This window comes from Sparus aurata, chromosome 11, assembly GCF_900880675.1.
Source record: "Sparus aurata chromosome 11, fSpaAur1.1, whole genome shotgun sequence".
Classification (NCBI taxonomy): Eukaryota; Metazoa; Chordata; class Actinopteri; order Spariformes; family Sparidae; genus Sparus; species Sparus aurata.
Window position 1 is genome coordinate 20,672,479 of NC_044197.1, and position 22,711 is coordinate 20,695,189.

The 22,711-nt window shown below is 44.0% G+C and overlaps 1 protein-coding gene across 10 annotated transcripts in view; it reads right to left on the reverse strand.

The window, feature by feature from the left end:
* Positions 1-22,711, reverse strand: part of ptprsa (protein tyrosine phosphatase receptor type Sa) — a 245,849-nt gene that overhangs the window by 174,663 nt on the left and 48,475 nt on the right. For 9 of the 10 annotated variants that reach the window (XM_030433082.1, XM_030433078.1, XM_030433080.1 and 6 more), the window contains exon 2: positions 19,962-20,081. The gene's annotated coding sequence lies outside the window, so the exon portion shown is untranslated. Of the gene's footprint in view, positions 1-8,051; positions 8,522-19,961; positions 20,082-22,711 lie in introns of those variants that run through there. The other variant, XM_030433077.1, reaches the window with a different exon arrangement.

Here is a 22,711-nt window from a genome sequence, read left to right on the forward strand (position 1 = left end):
TCTGGGGGTGCAAATTGATGGGTGGGTGTGCAGGGATCATCTGAATGGGGCGAGCCATCTTGCCCAGGGCATTTTGTGCATGCACAATAAGCACCGTCGGATAAACAACTTTTAGAGCACGCGTACACACAAAAAACAACCACTCAATTCTCTTGGTACCAGTGAATATTAAAATAGGGATATAGAAAACGGCCATGTTTGGTTTGGACCAGTGTCTGTGACTCTTAACATAAACAGGATTCTTATGAAAGTTACAGTAGTGTGAGCAATGAAAGAAACAACCGCAATAACAATCCAAGATCTAAGCTGCAATATCTCTCTCAATTTTGAAATGCCATGGAGACTATAGCCACACTTGATATATCCTTTACATTTCCCTATTTGCAACATTAAAACACAATATTGCATTAAAAATAGTCTAGTTAATACTCTCTTGGCACAAGCTCCTCATCTGTCATGCTAGCTGTAACTCATGGTGCATTTTTGAGAATGAATCATCCAAGAAATAGTCACTTTGTCCAACCAGCATAGCCATCTAGTTGGCTACATCATGCTCTTTATATACTCATGTACTGCAGATCCGCTGGTTACGTGATGTTTGGAGACAGAAGTAAGAGGACATTAAATAAAGCGATCTCTATGATTTGCCTGAAAAGTAGATCGATCACAGCAGGGGAGTACTTATGGGAGGAAGCAGAAGAATCAGGATTAAATCAGTTCCTGACATTGTAGACCAATCACAGGCGATAATGTAAAAGTGGTACTGTTCCTCGGCTGCTGTTAGGACTGACAAATTAACAGACCGCCAATCACATTACTAATTATTGGGGCTTTTAGAAATACTGGACTAAGCAAAGTACAGGGAGTGAGCATGAAACGGTTCGCTGTGTTACTCAGGGAAACTTTAACAGGACTCACTCCTGCTGATAGCCTGTTCCTGGGAACGAGAAAAGTGACCTTCTTTACCAGTCTGCTGTCAGGCACTTAATCTTGAAAATGTGTTCAAAAGTTTATCGCCTTGCAGGGCTATAACAGGCTCAAATTATAGTGCATGCACAAACAGAAATGTTTTTTTTTTTATATTTTCCACTCCAACGCATCATGCCTCACAAATAATACCCTTCATACAGATGGCTCAACAGGCTGGTGGGGACCATCTAACGGCCTGCATGAGCAGCGTTTAAATGAGCTAACTGCAACCTGTTCAAACCCTTCGGGGGTAAGAATGGGGGTCCTTAGGCCCCCCACTCCCACGTGTCTAAAACCTCACAGGGGTCAAACTGCCACAGTGCAGGGCAGTCCATTCTGCCAGACCTAGTTTGCAAAGAGGAGGAGGAGACAGACACCCCAAGGGGAACCTCTGTGTAACAGTCTGGGGGAGGCCAGCTGGTAATCACACGTAATGCAGGAGCAACCCAACAGTGCCAGGAGACGACTAGAGGAGACGCAGACAGAGAGGCAGGACCAGACATGTCCATTTGATGCCTGTCCCAGACCGGGTGTTAATTACTTCTCACCATGAAACACCAGTTCACATTAACTGCATAACCATAAAGAGGATGGGATCAGGGCCAGAGGGAAAGGGGAATAAATGGGTGTTTGTGTGAATACAACAGTGTTTGGTATAGTCTCCTCTCAGGCTTTAACAAACTATGCACTTGTTGTTCGAGAGTGTTATATCTTAAGGGAGGCAGACTTGAGTGAATGAGGGAGTTGCAGCCATCAACAGAAGGTCTGCTCCTGCTTGTCGTCAAAAGCAGATTACTGTCACTTCATCAGAAGGAGCTGGAGCGAATCATTTTTGTAAAAACCTGGAGGTACCAAGGGAACGGGCAGGAGGCTAGGGAGGTGACAGTGTGTCGATGTATTCCCCGAGGCTTTACCAGATAGTCTGGCAGGGATTAGTGTGCTTATGTGTATGAGGGGCTGCCTTCACTTCTGCACACAATAACTCGACGATTGCAAATACTATGATTAAGACTCCCTTTTCACCTGGCACACGTGAGGTGATACGAGGGCAAAAAAGCATGTTACACATAAAACTCAGGTGTAAACGCGGCCAAGTTAGATCTTGAAAAGACGTGCATGTGAATCTAATCCTGATCCGTCAGTAGGAGTGATGTAGACAAGACTCGGATAGGAGAGGAATTCTGCATTTTACACACACGCAGAGCGTTTCAAGCTAGGTAGGCAGAGGACAAGAGAATGGAGGGATATAAAGACAGCAAACCAAACAGGAACGTCGGGAAAGTGCAGAGCTGGAGAAAGACAAAGTGAGAAAGGAAGATATAGGGATGGAGAAAAACCAAGAGCGCACAAACCCCGCAACCTGACAGTCAGCCAAGTAGCAAGGTGGACTTTAACTCAGCCAACGACGGATCAATCCTGCTGAGTTCACACACCTTATCACAGCCTTGTCTTATCTGGGCCCTCCGTTACCTCTGCCCAAAAACCATGGCAGGCTTGTTTTGGAGCAGTGACCTTTTAAGTTCAGGGGAGACAGTGTGCAAAGATGACTGTTGGGCACTGCCAGGAGGGTCGAGGCCATTTTTCACCCCCAACGAGGTCAGCTACCAATTTTAGACCCAAGGCAACCAGCAGGGGTGTCTGAGCGACTGGTCAATAATTCCTCTGCCAGCCTCATGTCTCGTGTTTCTCCCCCTATGGCCAGGTTGAAAATGTAGGTCTGTGGAGTGAAAATGACACACCAACCTCTGGACGTTTAACCTTGATGATGTTTCAAATTGTTGTGACTGCAATGTTCTGGTTTTCCTCTTTGACTGCCCGGCTATTTCTGTCTTGACAAATAATGCTACCCTGGGCGTAAGCGTTCCGATATTTTTATCCATATGCCTTACAGTACTGAGAGTACATTTACAAAATGGGAGGCCCCAATGACTTTAAGGGAGCTATGACTGTAGCTAATGATTGTTTCCATTATCAATTAATCTGCCAATTATTTCCATGATGAATAGATTTCTTGTTTAGTCAAAAAACTGTTGAGAATGCCCATCACAATTTCCAAAAAAAAAAAAATCTTCAGATTGCTTATTTTTTCCAAAACCCACATTATCTTCATTTACTATCATACATCACAAAGAAAAGCAGCAAGTCATTACACTTAAGAAACTGGAACCAGCAAACTTTTGACATTTTTGCTTGAAATATGACAGACATTATCGATCACGGTTCACATTTGGTAGTTAATTTTCTTTTCAATTAATCTAGCAATTGTTGCAGCTCTACTGCCCTCGTCTATTACTTACTTAGTGACAGTAATCAGGTGCATCAAATAATGTGTTTTGAAACAGAAGCCAGATTGTTATGGAAAACAAACACAGATCTCTGCACAGATATGTTGAGAAGGTTTTTTCTAGGTAACACCTAGATTGCAGGGGCTTGCACAAACAGAAGTCTAAAGTTGACCTGTTTCCAAATTAAAAAATACAGACAGTGGTATATAGACTGTTTCTGTAATTCAATGCACAACACAAACACAGAGAAGGAGGACCAGGGAAAGACATCCTGTGGGTTGCTCCAACATTCAACATGGAGCAAAAGAACAATCCAAATGTCAAAAGCACACAGAGGAGTAAGTTTCCATCATGCACTTTGAAAAGGGTCTTCAGTTTATGTTTTTCTTATTTTGTTGCTCTACATTCAGGTGTGGTAAACGCAACACTGCGTGTGTGTATACAGACTCTCAGATGCAAAATGATGTTTCTGGCTTGAGGGCTGCAATAATTACTCTTCATGATTGGAGAAAATCTACTACTCATACAGTATAAACCACAGTTTATTGCCTGAAGGTGCCCCCCAGTTCTTAGTGATTCTGGAAGTTGTTCTTGGACATGTAGGAACCCAACATAACAACTACTCTAATGTATGGAATGTCATTAATATCATTTAGCAGTGTAAAAGCACATCAGCTGCCTAATGTATGAAGTAAGTGGAAATAAAGTCATTGATGATTATGGATAACAAGGCCACAAAAATCGGTTAATCTACGAATCAAAGAGAGGAGGGGGCACACACTACAAGATACAGTAGCCCTTTGCACACAGAGACTCAGCATATCAGCGCAGCAAAGGCCTGTGTTGTTGTTTTTTTTTTACGTGTTTCCCCGGTGTCCTCCTGTTAATCTAAACATGTATGTGCTTACTGTTTATAATCGTATGGATGCTTGTCATAATGTGTTGTGATTGAGATACTAACCCACCGTGCGTCCTAGAAAGTGTCAAAGTTAAGTTTTTTGCTCTAAATAACATAATTACATCGTCACCATCAGTAAACAGCGGACGCTGTCTGACTCTCTTGATTCTCAAGACCCAGACTGTGAACACCATCAGACCGACACACTCCTGATAAGCATCATAGCTGGAGCGAGACTGTCCCCCCTCTCCGCATCTGTGACTTTCACACAGACGGAGATGCGTAGAATCGGCGCATGAAACCTCTGAAAGGGGCAGTGTGAATGGAGCTGCTGCTGCCTCCTGCTTTCACAGCCAGACTAATTGCACCTCGTGTCGCTGGAAGAGCACTGATTTAGCACTCAGAGCATATTAAAATGAATAAACACAATTAGCTGTGAGTGCAACAGCGCCTCTGCACAGCGCACATTTCTCTCGAAGATGACAGTCACTTCAGAGCAGCTGTTATTAACTGTGTTGTCGCATCAAGTGCAGTGTGACTAATTGCAAAGCACTTGATGGCACCAAAATGCTAAAAAAAAAAAAAAAAAGAAAGTGCACCCATTTGGATTTGAATGAAAGGAACAGGGCGCCAGGTGGTAAAATGGTGGGTAATTGTGCAATTGTACAAACCCATAAACTAAGGATTAAAACGTAAAAGTAAACCCGTACCATGTGCTGATTGATGCTTTGGTCTTGTGACTGCTGAACATTGCGTGCCACTTGTCTAGACCTGTGTATTAATTCGTCAAGAGTATGGGTGGCTTTTACGAACGACCGAGTGTTTCACTGCTTGTTATTTTCAGTTTCAGTGCAGCATCTCAATAGCCTTTAATAATAAACATCTCTTAAGGTATCAAGAGCTCATAGGTTTTACGTCAAAATGTCAAAAACGCACTTGATGTCAAGAACCCCAAAGAGCAAAAACTGTATAAAACAGTCAGGAAGACAACAACTTGTGAACTCTCTCCATATGTAAAATACATGACTCTGAATGGCTTACAGTTAGTGTGAGAGGCCTGTAGCTATCTAGAATCTCCTCGTCTCCCCTTTGATCCCATTCAAAATGAGAGAATACACCCTACTGTTGAGGTAGGGGAAATAAAGGAAAACAGCTCAGAAAGTAATAATTGCAAAGGAAATGAATTTCAAAACCCAGAGGAGAACACTTCTCCAAGACCTCCATACTTGGGGGGGGGGGGGGGGGGGAAGAAGCATCATATCCGGGGCACAATTCAATTAGCTTTTCTTCTAAGTGTAGGGAAAGGAGCTCCGGGGAGAAATCAAAAGTTTCGTCCAATAAAATAAGTTTTCAAGGATGTAATGTTCTCACTGCCCCTTCCTCCTCCTCCTCCTCCTCCTCCTCCTCCTCCTCCTCTCTCTCTCTCTCTCCCCCCCCCCCCCCCACCCCACTATTCATTACCACTGCTTACAAGCTCACCACTCACAAATGCATCGATCTGCCATTTTTTCCAACAGACAAAATAAATAAATAATCTAAATTAAATACAAGCGCACCTTGCTGATGCTGCTGTGACAGACGCCGGTCACGCTTCGCCGAGCGTGCCTGGCAGCTTTATCCCTGGCATTTTCATTGCCTTTTTGTCTTTCTTGCCCAGTTATGTGACAGTGATCAGTGGTGATAAATTGTTCAATTAAAGCCACATTAGGAATCCCGAACACACTTGACGCACAGCCTCTTGGTATACGTGTTGTCCAATTACTCTGAAGGACAAGACTCCTTCTCGCTACTGACAATCAACATGTGACTCTCATCATAAGACAAATGGGTTCATTTATACAAGCTAGCAGGCTGAATGAATGGTGGAATGGAAGACTGATGATTCGGAGTTGCAACAGGGGTAAAATCTGATTTTTCATCAAACATGGAAATGCACCTTAGTTGCAGAGTTCGTATGGGTTTTACAGAGTCCGATTCAAGCACTTCCGTGGCTCAAGATTAACTTTATACATCGTTTGCACTGGTGTGCCCAACTTTTCCATTGAGGTGCACCAGCACACAATTTGGGTGCACCAAAAAATACATCTTACTGGATTTTGTTAACATTATGTAAGTTATTGTAAACAGTAATAAAGGTGCCAATAATAGTTTTTGTTTTTCATTTCACTCACAGCATACGCAACCTCAGAAATATTGTTTGAGGCAATATAAACTCCAGGAGCAGCAGTCAGACCAAGTCAAATTTTTACAAGCACCTGACAGATTTTGATGTGCGCGTGCGACCAGAAGAATTGCTCCCTCGAGACCCGACTTATCGAGCAATTTCAGGGTAACTAAACCAAAACTTTGCTGATTTGCAAAGCCCTTATCATCCTAAGGGGGAAAAAATGCAATCCGAACTATAAAGAATGCAAAATTCCTTGGTGCCCGAAGTAAGAGTTTTGGTTTATAAAGGAGTACATTTGAAATCTTACAAATTTCTCACCTTGAAAACATACTTTGTAAATTTTGTGCGAACGCTGCGTTTGGTAGAATTTGTGTCGAGAATGTTTGTGTGTTCGTTTGGAGAATTAATAGAATAAAGCGTAATGAAAATCAATTGTCTACCGCAATGGAGGAAGGGTTTTTGGCTCACGAAGATGTGGAAGACGTGCATCAGACGCCAGAAACCTCACTAACTGGTATGTGACGCCTTGTCTGTCGGCTGCATTTTCCAGCTTGATTTCTGTGCCCGACCTTGACCTCTGAACTCTAACACTAAAATTCTAGTTACTTCTCTGCGATTTTTATCAACAGCGGGAACAAAAACAAACAGCGTGTTTGCTCTGCAACCACCCCCGGTAAATGAAATGCATCACTAATCTTTTTTTGGCTTGCAGTTGCTGCTGGGGCGGGAGGGTGAGGAGGAAAGGAGGGATGGAGGGGAGGCTTGCATGTCGCCTGGGGAAGCCTTAGCCTTAAATGTTCTGATAAAATTAAGATCCATTGCAATTCAAATTGGACTCACTTGACTTACCGTAGCCTGCCTCGGCGAGAAAAAGAAAAGCAAAGCAGGGCCACAGCCCGGGGCTGCATCTAAACTTTCCAGCACAATGAGACACAAAAGTTACCTCTCAAGGTGCACGATTACCCTGAAGTAATGCTGAAAAATTTAACAGGATATTACCAAGATTAGAGAAATAACTTGTAGGAGCTCTTTGTTGTGCATGGATAACTACAATAAAATCCACACAAGGCTCAGAAGTAACTACAAAACTAGTACAGCATCTTCTGAAGAGGACTTCTGAAAAACAGTAAACCCTCTGCACTTTTCATTAAACACATCAACTGTATAATTTGTACCTCTGGGCTTATTCTCAGTACTACAAATGAAACGTTTGGCCTGAATCACATCAGCTGAATGTGCACACAGGGAGACGTTTTTTTTTTTTTGTTTTTTTTTTTCCCAAATGCCAAAATGCATTCAGGTCAAAATCTCACCAGGATGGAGGCTCAGGGTTAAATCCGAGCGGGGTGACAGAGTTTAGTGAACATCTGCACAAATGCGAAATTCATCGACTGCAACAAGAAGAGCAACATGCAAGGAAAAGTTGACCAAAACCTTTAAAGCAAGTGAGTTTAAAACACAATACAGAGCAGCAGAAAACTTTCCTCTCTCCCCACCAGCACCACAGAAACACCGAGGTTTACTCGCAAGGAACCAGACACCCGGCGGGCGAAAACGGTCCAGCTTTCATGGCACAGTCGAAAGAGCGTTACGTCCCTCCGCTCGTGCACATGTATTCGCTTTTTTTTTTTTTTTTTTTTTTCTTTTACGAAAACCTCCAACCAGCTTTACCAACTCTTATGAAGCGTGTTTCGATAGTTGTGAAAGCACAAGAAAAGTTGCCGGCACTTACTTCGTGACAAAAGTATCTGTGAGTCTACCCCCCGGTTGGTTTACGGGGGGTGGGGGGGTGGCAGCTTTTAAAATCCGTCTTCTTTGTGGGTGAGCGGTCGTATTCCCTCAGAGAAAACACTTTCTTCGTATCTTCGACGGTAGGAAGAAAAAAAAAATCACCGTTATATCCCAGGTTGTTCGGCGGCGGAGCAGTCACTTGTTAACGGAGCGAGCGAGCATGAAACACTCATTTTATTTCCCGTGCCGTTTGTATTCCTCTCCCCTCCTCCTCCTCCTCCTCCAGATGAGACGCTCCGAGCCGGAGTCTCTTCAGCGCGAGGAGAATAAAACACCCCGTAATAATCCGTGCGCGACGCCGCCGTGCGCGGATCTCCAAATGTGTATCTCTTTATTGGTGCCTCTCGTTATCTCCGCGTCCCAGGTTTTCGCCCCCCCCCCCCTTCTCCTTCCCAAATCCACCTCGTACCGACTGGGGGTGGGGAGACAGGAGTCAAATACCCCCCCTCTTTTTTCCCTCCCTCCCCTCTTACTGCAGGGAGAAAAATACGGAGCCCTGTGCTGCGTTCACTGCCGCCTCATAAACTTGGTCTCCTCACTTGTCGCGTATCGTAAAACCCCACCGCTTTGGTGCGTTCAAGTCACGTTCGGTCGAGAAATCAAAACGCAACGGGACCTTTAACGGAGCGAAATACCGCCGCTCGTCTACTATTTTAGAAAACTGTGCTGCAATGGCAGGACGAGTAGGGACACATGTACAGCGCAGTGGTGCAGCGGCGTACAGTGAAATGCTCTGAGGGGGATTCTCGGAGTTGTGTGCAACTGTTTGTACACGTCTCACAGCTGTTTCATACACATGAATATGCTTACGAAGATGTAAGATGTGCGACTGAGCCAAATGCTAAAGTCATTTTACAATAGTTTCAAAATGAAAGTGACAAAACTGACACTATTCCTTTTGCAGAACCCTTTTCATCCTATTTTTCTATTGTTATCACTCAGGCATTAATGTGCACGTTAACGTTTCAAATAGTGATTGTGGGTTAAATTTGAAAATGTTTCATATGGCCGACTTTATATACTGCTGGGTGGATTTTCCCCTGTGGATTGGTGTTTTTGAGGTTATCATATTTAAAATTTATAACTGAGTATTGATCTTAATCTGTAAATTAAGTTGTAATTTAATTTATCAAACATGGTGGGGTAAAAGGAAGTCTGAAATGTAGTGGAGTAGAAGTAGTAAGCAGCAGAAAATGGAAATACTCACATAGGCTAAAGTACACGTACCTTAAAATCCTAGAGTGGAGTAAAATGTATTTAGTTACATTCAGTCCACTTTCATTTGCATTTCTTTAATAATATAAGAACGATGACACTCGACCACTGAGCGAGATGGTAGTGGAAATAAGTTGGAAGTCAAAGTGACATTGCAAGTTGTAATAAGAACCAGAGTTTCATCTTTAATATGGAGTTATTAAGATTTCTAAATTAGAAATTGCTCTGTGTGACATCATGACAATTTGAAAAAAGTTGCTTAGTTTTAATTGATTAATGAATATTTATTATTTCCCAGTAGCCGCTCGACCATATCATGTCCTGGTTGTCCTTGTTTCCATTTAAATTTCAAAACTAATAGAATTAGCATAAAGTGTTTCAATTTCAGTAATAATAAAAAATAATCAAACCGTGCCGAGTGCAACAAAGCAACAACATCAAAACTGTCATCAACTGTAATAAAGATGATTACGAGTGATTACTTGCGTGCCGCGGTTAAGAAAACAATATTGCCCTGATTTACGACAACTTCAAAAGTGAGGAGGGATTTTGAACATGATTTCGCCCATTCACATTGGCTTTGAGCTGAAACAGCAATCCCGATTGGTTGCTGGGATTTGAATTTGAATGGGGACAGCTGGTGTCCACTTTGTCCAGCAGGGAGGCGAGAGACGCAGGCTGGAGTCACATCAATCAACTGACCCACAGTCAGTTACCGCCGGCCAGCAGGCAGCCAAACGTTACTACATGTGCCCCTGAGGCCAGTCAAGGTTTCTTTACTTTTGTTTTGAGATTTTACGATAATCCAAAAACCCTGTTGGGCTCAGAGGATATAGTGGAAATGACTTGCTGATTCCAGAATCTAAAAGCCATCGTGGTCTTTGTCTTGAAACTAAACTTGTCCTGCTGGTCAGCCCAACAGCCCAGCTGAAAAATGCTGATAGCTGTCAAAGCACCTTTCCGGAAGCATTAAGTTCCAGGGTGTATGATGCGAAAATTGAAAGGAAATGAGACTGAAATAGTAGGTCTTTCCAATGGATCTACAATTTGTGAGGCACAGTGCATCAAATGAAAAGGCTCTCCCCGCCCCTATTGGAGGGAGAGAGGCAGTATATTTCGTGTGAACTTTTCAAAGTATGCAGGCAGTAATGGATGGGAACAGGCCCTTCTTTTTAAAAAAGACCCATCTTTGCTGTTTGCTGGCAGAAAGCCACCCAGAGCCACAGGCAATCCTCCACTGCCCTCTCTCTGCTCTTTGTTTAAAACCCAGCGTGACATGTAACACACCATAAAGAGGTGTAAGGGGGTTGTGAGGAGGGGGGGACAGGGGATGAGGGGGCTAATCAATTTAACTGGCGAGTAAAAAAACATGTGTTTATGTTACGTAGATTTCTCCCCTGGCCTCTTATTCACACCATGGCCTCTTATTTAATCAGGCTGGTAAATCTTAGCGGCAACCCAGAGCTCTCACCACCATTCCCCTGGTGGCGCGAGCCTTAACATGGTAAATTTCACTCGGGGTAGGGAAATGCGCTCAGTGGCCGAGGCTAGTGCTTTGGAAGGATAAAAAGAGCACTTACCGCCTGACATGTGCAATCCATAACAGAATAATGAGACTCCTCCACACACTAGGAGCCCTCTTCCCCAGCTCTCCTTCTCTCCACTTTTTGTTTTTCCTTGTGAGTGTTCATAAACGCCATGTAAATTCAGGGAGCCGTAAGATGTGGCGAGCGCTCCGTGGGGAGGGCGTTTAATCGTTTGCGTCTCGTTACGGAATCGTGTAACACAGTGTTCTGTGTGAAGATGCCGCCCAACAACTGGTGAACCTCGTTGAAGCGACTGGCCTCCTTCTGTCAGCGGCTGTGTCTACGAGTGAAGGTGATCCCCGCAACAATGTGTTCTCGTCACTGTTGTCCAGCAGAAACACAAAGCCACTTCATGACTCTCAAATTATACAGAAGTACTACTACATTATGGATGCTATATAGTTATTTTACAAAACCCTGGATCTGTCCCTTTATCCGGAACAGGACCAGAAGTTAATGGGGTATGTTCCAGGCTGACATCCATCCTCCGTTTCAAGTTTCCTGGAAATTGATTGAAGGAAATTATGTGTAATCTTGCTGACAAACCAACCAACCGAGAAACAAATGGACACAGGTGGAAGCATTACCTTCTTTGTGGAGGTAAAATTATCATTTTTAGTAAAACAATAAAATAATGTTCACTTGTTTCTTTTTGCAGTGACCCACATTTAAGACTTTCTTTGGTTTTCTCCCCTTAAAAAATCCAGAAAACATATAGACATTTTGTTTTACACACACTATTCACATACATAGAAAGATGTATGCCACCGTTAGAGGGTCAGCAAACTGTATTTTGTGAACACAATGGTGACTAACCAAAGTTTTGACAGGGTTTTTCCTTCAATATATCACTGTTGATATTTACAGAAGCAGGAAGCGCACAACTCAAACGCCACAAAATCGAGAATGTCACCGATTTGTCACCGCTGCCGTAGTTCAATCAGATTTACAAGCGTTCTTACAATTCTTACTGTCCCTCTGTCCCGTCTTTAACTCCACGTGAGACTGTTACAAAAGAAGAACGTGGCTCCCCTCCTTATTGTCTCCCTGCTCCCCTCCGTTCATCTGTCACCTCTAGGGGTTGAGGCACAATCACCTCCGATAGCAGCGGGCCATCGCTCACTCTGTCCCTGGAGGCGACAACCCACTTACTGCCAGCTCGCGCTCAAATGGAGGACATTTCATCACCCCACCGAAAACACAATTAAAAACAAGAGCACGCCGCAGTTGGCGGCCCTCGAGAGCCAACCCCCGTCGCAAGTTTAGTTACTCTGAGCGCGCCTCACCCTCTCGGATATTTACTCTCCCCGTGGTTGGGTGTTTGTCAGCGAAGTTGGAAAGTGCTATGTGGCGTTGTAGTGCAAACAAGACACTGGAAGGGAGGGAGAAAGCGGGGTGGCTCTCAGCGCTTAACGCTCTTCTCTCTGAGAGGCATTCACTGCCTTTGGTGGACATGTAGCTTCAACAGCTGGCTGATAAGTGGCTGCGCTCTGGGCTCGAATCTTTTTTTTCTCTCTCCTTGGAAGCCAAAATGGAGGATGGTGTGTTGGAGTTTTTGTGGTGATGGGTAATTTTCTTATCACACACACGCACACACACACACACACACACACACACACACACAGCAGGCAGAAGCAAAGGCAGACTGACGGCTATTAGAGTGCAATGATGCTGCCTCTTATCTTCCACCACGATACAGATCTACAAAGAGCTTGAGAGAGATTATGAATTCATTACCTTGATACACAAGTGAGCAGTGCGATAGACAGGAGTTGGAGAACGGAGACGGTGGCTCAGTGGGTGTACTGGGAGGGGCAGGGAGGGGATTCATTACATGCTGCTGGCTAGAGAATAAATCCTCTCTGCATTTTGAGGAACTTTTGCGCTCCTCAGACGTCTTGTTGTGTGTAATGCCTTTCTCTGTGGAGACACACGAGCGCATATGTGGACGTCAAATTCGTTACATTGTGTCTTTCCCGCTTTAACTTTTTCTTCAGTGTTTGACATGACATTTTACTCTTTTGCATGTAAAAGGTCTTAAAAAGTCCATAGTCCAAACCAACAGAAGCTCCTCTCTCCCACAGAAAACACTGCTCCTGAATGGCCCGAAACGTCTCGTCAGCAGTCCTTTAATTCTGTGACTTCTTGACCTCACACTACGTCTCACATTTGCATAATTCATTTAACCTTTTCTAGTAGTTACCCAAAATAAAATGACGAACATGAAAATGAGCATAGCGTGTCTCCTTTAAGTTATGATTTACAGATTTTTACAACAATATCTGGAGCATGTATCACACTATTTCAAAAGTGATCTGTGTTATTATCAGTAATATTACTTTGGTGACATCTCTGGTGCCTCTGCTCACTGCTGTTATGTTTTCAGTTTCTCACTCCTCAGAGTGAGCCTGACCCATTTGCATGGTTTTGAAGCTCGGAGCAATGTAACCAAAAATCCTATTATTGTGCATCCAGTCCGTCATTGAATGCATCCCAGCATGATGCATGACAAGAGTTCCACCAAACAAGTCTAACAATGGCCTTTGCAGAGAGGACATCATATAAATGTGTAATTTATGGAGTGGGGTTTGTTAGCATAATGCCTTAGAGTCAGTAGAACTTTTCTGTTACCAAACACGCACTCGCTGCTGCCTCTCTTTCTCCTTCAACACTCGTGCATCTGCTTTATTTCTCCTCGCCAGCTCGCTCTCAATAAGGCTTTCTCTCTGAGAGTGTTTCCCCTCCAGCTCTGTTGAACTCAGCTAACATTTGGAGGCAGGTGAAAGAGTGCAGCCAAATAAACCAGAGAATTTCTGAAGAAAGGGTGAGGGCCGAGGGAGACAAAAACACAGACACAGAGCGAGTGTTTTGCATTACTGTGTTTAACTGCGTGTCCTGTGAATCCTGTTAAACTGACAAGTGCTCTTTTATATTGTGCCCGCTGCCGCTTGCAGGGTGCATTTCAATTTCAGTGTTGGTATTATTGGATTGAGCAGACAGTTAGTTTAACTGTGAACGTTGTAAACTTGTGAAGGTTTCATATGTTCTCCACCGGTGTGTTTCATGTGTACCAGTCTTTGCCTTTTATGACACGCTGTATATCAAATATTCATGTAACTACTTGTTGTGGATGTTCCTACATGACTGCAGCTACTGTGTGGGGAAGTCTGTGAGTCTCTAAAATAAGCAAGCAGCAAGTTTAACATTTAAAGGATGAGAGTGGCAAAAGTGAGGAAACAAAAAACGAGTCTGTGTTTCATGTCTAGATGCCGTATGAGATGCTTGTCTGCCATGATAGCACTGCTAGTGGAACAATTATTTATATCATTTTAGGTATAAACATGCCTAATTTAACAGCCCAGTCACCAGGATATAACGTTGGCAGTTAACATTTCTGTAAACCACATACATCTAAGGTCTATATTAGCCATTTTTGTGGCTAATATCCATCTCCAGTCGATTTGGCGCCGACCGAAGCAGGTATCATAAGCCAAACCACAATGTTTTCCAAACCCTAACAATGTGGTTTTGAGAGAAACTGAAAATTTAACCTAATCAAGTTGTAACATAAAAAGAAAATATATCTTACCACAGATGGTAAGATATATTTGTAAGATAGAAGTGTTAACTTACCTGTGGTTTTGCAGAAACCTACTTGGCTAACATTTATTCTGGGGATCGTGCTGAATTGTAATCTTCGGAGATACCACTGATGTAACAATGTCTCTTCAGTAACAGTTATAACATCTTCTAGCCTTAATATGTTCAATAGGTCTATGCTGGCTTGAGGCTTTGTGTAGTAATAAGCACATTTACTGACTTAGTACCTGTAATGGTATAGCACCATATAACTCCAGCTTTCAGCAAAGGTAGAAATACATCTTTGATTGTTTAGAAGCCTTTGCTGATGCAACCCAGCGTTTACTTCATGTTGTGTGTAGGGGTATTTTTATATGCAGCGATAAATCATTACTGTACATGTTGCGTGTATGCACAGTATCCTGTGAATGCGTCTTTTGTGCGGCCTTGTGCCTCTGAGTGATTTTTAATGTGCTGTGTGTCTTTCACTGCGCGTACGTTCAAGCACATGCGCCCTTCAATGTGTATCATTGTATACAGTCTACTGTACGTGTGTGCGTTTGAATGCCTTTAATGCTTCTCGGGTCAGTGTGCAGAAATAAGCGTGCCTTTCAGTGGGTGTTCATGCACATGCCACGAGCGTGCTCGTGCATCTCCACAGCGTGGAGAGGCTGGTGAGGCCGGAGAGACCGGGAGTGATGAGTGATGCCAGAGGTGGTTTTCTACCAACCTCTCGCTAATGGCCTCCTCAGTGGGTTGGCTGACCGACTTGCTGGCTCTCAGTGGCTCCTTCTTCCTTATTTGGTAGTGGAGGGTGGGGGGATGGTGGCGGCAGGGTAGTAGATGGCGGAGCGGCGGTGCTCTGTTTACACGCAGGGTCAGAGGGTCAGAGCACCAGAGTGCCATGGAGCAAACACAGATCACTTAAAGACAGTAAGAGAGGAGCAAGCGAGTCATTGCTTCACAGCTGTCAGCTGGATGGATCGGGGCAGATTCACTGCGAAAGAGTGTGATTGAGTGTGTGTGTGTGTGTGTGAGAGAGAGAGAGAGAGAGAGAGTAGCGGAAGGTGGTTAACAGTACACACTTTGGTGAAGCCCCAGAAAATAAGAGAGCTCCTACAGGTAATTTCCACACACTTACGCCGTGTTCTCTCTTTACCCTCTCTTGCTCTCAGGCCCTGGACAGTTGAGAGGAGTCAGTAGAAAGGAAATTAAAGGCAACCATCCTTGTAGTTTTGCTCTTGTCCGCTTGACTGCCTGCATGCCTGCTCGCCTGCCTGCCTGCCTGCGTTCCCTGGGCAATGTTTATGCTGTGCCCTGCCCAGGACAGAATAGATTCGCCCACACAGCACTGTGCTCTCAACCAGAACCTAAGTAGGTCTGGCAAGCCCGAGCCACAGTCCCATTCACTCTCACTCCTCTGGATTAGGCCCTACGGCCCGGGGCGACGCAGTGATGACTGCATTAATAGACCCAAGATAGCATCTCTCCACCCCACCCTAAAAATATAAGTCTTTTATATTAGGACACATCAGCAGGTTGTTTATTTTCATCCATCAGCTTCCCCAAACTTCTGCTGGATAGTTTGCCAACTACTTTGCTGAAGTTTGCATGTCTGCAGGCTCAGCCAAACCTCTCCAGGTGGTATAAAATGCTGTGTGAAGATGAGTTCAAATTCACTATAGCGGGTTGTCAGAATTGATGGTTGAGCTGCACTAAACAAAGTGATGACTGAAATTAAGCTTGGATGTGTTCCAAGAACCAAAAGAGGCACAATGGAAAATTGTGTCACCATGATACAAAACATGGAGGAAAAAAAAAAGGGGGGGGGGGGGGGGGGGCGCCTTAAAAAAGCATCACTGAGCATAGCTTTCCACCATTACTTTGAGGAGAGTGTAATAGGCAAAACATCTTTTATTCCCAAATACCATGAAATTTCATGAGCTGGCCTAATCAGATGTATTACCTTCAATACTGGAGGTGAATTTACATGTCTTTAAATGCCGCTGCAAAAAACTGGAGCACATTTAATTGAATAATGCAAATTCATGCCGTGCAGTTTTGTTTGCTGCTCTCTTTATGATGTATATTAGGGTTGTACAGTAAGTTTGCAGCGAAGGCACTGCTGTGATGAGGGTGGTGGCGGCTCGCAGGGGCACATTACCCAGCTTGTCAGGCGCTACAGATGACACCGCTCTGCGAGCAACACGGTGCCTCTCGACGCCAGCTGTAAAGATTAGCAGAGCTTTGTTTAATTGTTCCGCTAACATCCCAGCAGCCACTTAAAAAAAATCGTGTCTCTCTCTTCCTTAAAAAAGCAAACAAAAAAAGCTGTCTTTAAAGCTCAGCCAACAGTTGCTGCTCCCTGTTCATTCAGGTGCAAAGGCCTTAGGGATTTGGCAAAGACAGGTACGCTCAAAGGGAAGGGTGCACCTGAATCAGCAGCAACTGCAGCGCTCACTTAAACTGCCCTTAGTCCCAGAAACCAAACGCTCGTCTCACTAGTTAGGATAAACATCATAGTCAATGACATTCTGTCCAGTTCAATGTGTTTTACCCTGTAGAGGGGAATATCTCATTTTTAGGCATACTTTATCAACAAAATTGTTGTCCTGGTTTCTAGAATGAAAGTCCTGAATTCACCGTGTGAACATGTGTTTTATCTGCAACAACAGGCAACAATATAGACACCAAAAAGACACCAATGCTATTCTAGTGCCACTGCTGCCATAACTTGACTTTTCAAATGTGAAATGTCCTCAGTTACATATATGTAATTATTTAAATTTTCTTTTTATATAACAATGTTTATTTCTAGTTGTAATGACACAGAATATTATTCTTAACGGTTATTATTGTCATAATCAATGTATTTTTCATTTCTAAAAAAGAAATGCTCTAGGCAATTTCCTGAGGCCAAGGAGAGGTTTTCAAAGTACATTTATAACATACAAAATAAATGACAAAGAAAAGCAGTAACTTTCCGTGAGCTGGAAACAGCAAATATTTGTGACAAAGAGAGTATCCCCGGAAACAAATAAAATAAATGTGCTTTAGGAAACTTTGGATTCAGACGAATAAATCATCAACTTGTTAATCAAACAAGTTTACAGAGAACAGCTTTTTTAAAATTTCCCTCAAATTCCCTTGTTGACGCACAAACGACACACAGTCAGGCAGTAAAACCCACCAGTGGATCTAATGTGGACAGTCTTCCCTCTGTGCGCTTCAGTTTCCAGCTTGTTGAGCCCATGGTGGGGGGTCCAGATGTGCTATCTCGCCTCCGCAGTCAAATGAAGCAGGTCACTGAGGCTTCACTATCATCGCGGCCCAATATGCCAAATACAGCTGTTAATACGAGGCTGGTGGCCTCCGGCGGCGGAGTGACAAGGAGCAGACCACCCCCTGCACGTGGAGAGGGGACGTCTGGGGCCCACATCTGCTCTGACACCTATTAGCCTACACTCATCCGCAGTTTCTGCATGTCTACTGCTCTGCCAACAGCACTAATAATCAAGAGATGATATGGAAATGAGGATGGGGTGTGCAGTGTATGTAATGGCAGCAGAGTCAACTACAGTAGATATTTCAGCTCAGAATTTAAACTATGCAGTGGACGGAAGCTGTACAGAGGACATTTTGCCAACCTGGTGTTTTAATATATGGCTGAATGAGATTCATCCTCACAGATGTTTAGTGCACATGTCTACAGCAGATGAATCATGTACAGTAACATTAAACGTAAAGGTTTCATTCCAAAATTATCGAAATCATCGAAAATGAAAACTGGCGCTTTTTTAAAAAAATTGGGGATGAAGCCAGTTGAAATGATAAGACTGTGATCAATGACCAACGGGCACACTTGGATTTTTAAATTAGGGTTATTAATGTTGTTTTCCATGCTTTAGTTTTTGTACTACCTCTCTTTGTACGTGTTGGCGTGGGTAAAGTAAATGTTTATTATGTTAAGGGACGCAACTTGCAATTATTTTCATTGTTGATTAATCCGTTGGTTATTTTTTCTTGCTTAATCAATTGGTTGTTTTTTTGTATAAAATGTCAGAGAATGGTGAAAAAATGCCAATGAAACTTTCCAAAAATGCCAGTGACGTCCTCAGATGTCATGTTTTGTCTGCGACGCAAAGATGTACAGTGCACTGTAGTAGAGGATGGAAGAAACCACAAAATATTCACATATAAGAAGCTGAAAAAATATGAAAATCCTCTGACAAATACTGATTGTGAAAAATACTGAATATTGATATCAAAATAGTTGCCGACTGCTCTCCAACTAATCGAATTTATTATTGAAGCTCCAGTCATGTTGTCCCGGGCTCGAGTTCCCATCTGAAGAGACATTAAATATAAGTAAAATCCATAATTAAAGCAGACAATCATTTTTTAACTAGACTTAAAGGCTGGAATTGATTTCAGTTAGAGAGGCTGACGGTGTTATTTCAAGAGGCTTCCTGTGGATGACATGTGCGTGTGGAAACATTGTGAAAAATAAATTCTGTACTTAGTGGAATGCATCACCGTGGAGACGAGTGAATATGTATGAACTCGGAAAAAAGCCATCCGCCTAGAGTACATTACTCTTCTAAACTGATGCGTGACAGTTTCCAGGTCTGAGAGGCACCAGTGCGGTTGGTTGAATGAAAGAATTGGAGAGGTACAGGAGGAGCCCCTCAGTGGCAGTCTGCTGTGACAGGTAGATGATAGCTCTTTCTCGGTGTCAGCTCGGGCTGTCAATATGGATGGATGGGATTAGCAGCTGGAGCGCAGGAGTGTGTGGAGGAAGATGACAGTTTTGTGATGTGTCATGTTACGGCGATCATTAGGAAAAGGAAAAAAATAAAAATAAGGACGCCGGACCTGCCGTGTCACCCTTCAACCAAACTTCGGCAAACTTTCACACTGTTTTGTGGAGCCGAAACTGTTCACATGGTTGCACACAGGATGTGCAGAAGATGCAGGGAGACTTCACCGGCTGAGGAGAGAAATCTATTGTCGGATGCGTCCGGATTTCTCTGGGTGGAGCCCCGAAGGTGCACAGCTTCTCAATTCGGGGGGTGATAACATGCTCTGTCACTGCCCCGCTTTGCGAATTACAGAGACAAATAAAAAGACGTTGTAGCAAAATAGATTCAGCAGATAGCTTCAGGCAACTACGAGGTGCCATCTGCAGTGGCGAGACACTGGAGATGGACATGGATAGGAAATATCTGTAAACAAACACAGACAGAAATATGGAAAGGTGGAGGAAAGACAGAAAACTGAGGGAAGAATACTGATGGGCTGAAAATAAGGACAGACTTGAGGGTTAATGAAGAATAAATTTGCAACCCGCAGTGTGAAATCAGTAGTTAGCGGGGCGTGAGCCTCCTTCTCGAGAACAAAATGACTCTCCTAATTTGGCGGTGCGCTGCGGAAAAAAAAAGAAGATAATAAAAAATTAGCTGCCCACTTACCACTGGGTTGTTTTCAAAACCTCTTTAGCTTCATATCTTCAGCTGCTCCAGCGACTTCTTCTTCTTCTTCTTCTTCTTCCTCTCTTCCTCGTCTTCTTCGAGTTACCCGCTCACTCGTACCTTTAAAGTAGATGGAAAAAGGGGTAGAGGGAGAAAAAGAGGGAAAATGAAAGAGAAACATTAATGAAAGGGACTACTAAATGAACTGCCTCCTCAAGTGGTAGGTGGGGGAATTCGACAAACGCTGAGATGAGTTTCTCCCTCTCTCTCCCTCTCTCCCTCTCTCTCTCCTCCTTTGCCCTTTGTGACCACAGGACGACAGTACTCGGGCGGAGAGGAGGCTTTTGCCGCTGATTGCCTGAGAGCGGTGGAGTGCTAATCTGCATGAAATCCCTCCTGGCTTTTTTTTGATCATTTTCTCCTTCACATCTCTTAATGAGCCTGGGTCCAAACCCATGGGTGCGTGCGAGGGGGATGCGTGCGTGCACGAGCGTGGTCGATGGGTGTTTGGATATTCGCCCGTGTACTGTATTTACAGACTCATACATTAACACGGAGGCGTGTATCCATATTCATGTTTGTGTGTGCATCGATATGTATACTTCCGTGTGGTCATACACATGCTTCTGCCAGTTTTCCACGCTTCCTGGGGCCATGTCTGCCGCGCCACATCTTCACTCGATATTCAGTCAATGCTCCCGGTCAGGTCCGCGGCCGTGGGCGGCCATGAGTCCACCCTAAGGAGCTTCCACTGAGAAGCCGAGGAAGGTTATCTCAAGTGAAAGGTCAGAGGAGCTCATCATTACCCTTCGCCCAGAGTGTGCTTCTAGATAACGATATGAATATTATTTCTGGAATGGGCGACAGGGACAATCAATTCATACAGACACACGGCTTCTTATAGGAGAGTTCCCCCAGAGATGCATGGCAGGACTTGTTGTGGTTCTGCTAAATAGGAGTTTTAACTTCGGCACAAAGTTTATGTTGAAATTTTTTTTTTTAAAAGGGAGTTGAAAAATAAAATATTTATGCAAGCTCTGCATACCAAGATCAAATTAATATGCAGATACTGTGGAGTGCGAGTAATGAGAACACATAATTCATACCAAGTGCAAATGCAATGTCAATGATGTGATATTATCATCCGCGCGGCGTAACGCGGGCTCACTGTATGTTTTTATGCTTTCAGTCTTGAATTATAGCGGCCGGCGCTGGTGTGGAGCGCCCTTCTGCCTCTTTAAGTAATTAAAATCTGGACGTTTACATCATCTGGGTGTGACTGCCACAGGAAAATTGAACTTCCACTTGCAGATTAAATTTAGAGATATTAACCGTTTAGGAGATTAAATCGCTACTTTCTCAAAAACGTTGACGTTAATAAGAGAACTTTATGCTATGTCGTGGGAGGAAAAAAGGAAATGTTTGCAAGTGACTGTCCGTCCTCAGACTGATGTTATTGGCTTCCCCCCCTCTCCAGCTTTGTCTCGCGAGGACTCTGCTTGTAGACTGTCTCCCAGCGTCCGCTATTGGCATTATTACGTCGACGGCCGACGGTCAACATGATCCTTTATTCTGACAGGCCACTGGGGTGGTCGGCCCTCGCTGGCCAATCAGTGTCAACTAACAGGCTGGCTGCAGAGGGATCCCCCGACTGCAGCACTGGGGGAGCGTTGGGAGTAGATGTGTGTGCGCGTGAGTGCACCAGACAGTGTTTAAACATTTTGAATGGGGTGGCTTTAAAAACAAGCAGCGCCGGTACGTGGAAATAAATGTCTGGATGTCGATGCATGTGCGGCTGTTTGCACACCCGCGAGCACACATGTGTGTCCGTGAGAGAGAGAGACGGAGAGAGCGAGGGGGAGAAAGAGAAATAATAAAAAAATGTGGCCGATTCTGCAATACTCCCTCCTCCCACATGCCTGGCTGCCAAGACGAGCGCGGGGGAATTTGTTTAATGTACAGCATTTATTCACTGCACACACGCTGTTGCACTACCGCTTCCTCCGTCGCATGAGACACTCCCTTGCCTGGGCGAGTCGCCATTAATCAGCCGGAATGAAGGGTTAGCCGAACAGCACGGAAGCTAAAACTCATCCTGAATCAACATCTAAGATAGTGGAAATCTCACCCGGCGTCCTCACAATAGCATGCAGGTGAGAGCCTGCTGCTCAAACTCTGTCTGCGATTTATTTATTTATTTTTCTTTTCTTTGAGCGGTGGAGTGGTGGTGGTGGGGAGGGGGTTAAGTTATGCTTTCGTCCACTCGTGTGGAAAGCAGCTCTGGTTTGTTTTCTCATGACCCTGCAACATATTGGCATTGAATTTAGTCACCGTGCTGAGACAGATGGCCGAGCATCATGGTGCACGGCAAATTGGGAAATGAAAACATGCATGCTCAGAAATGGGTCCATGTATTTTTCTCTCTAGCAACGTGACCGCATAGAGCACATTCAGAATAGAGGAACGGAGAGCTCGCTGAGCGTGTACACGGGAAAATAAAAGCACAAAAGCAAAGAAACACAGGGCCGACCTACTCTGTGCAAATGTCAACGGGTCTGCTATGAGAAAAGTAAAAAGAAACTGCACTTTTCGGCCTCAGACAGTGAAATGTCAACGCGGATTTTACCTTGATGTGACAAAAATAAAGGGATTTTTTTTCCCTCTGAGCGCCTTCTTGTCCTGTCCTCACCCCACCCTCACCCACCTCCTCACTCTCCATTGTTCTCCAGGTACAAAAGGATTGAAACACC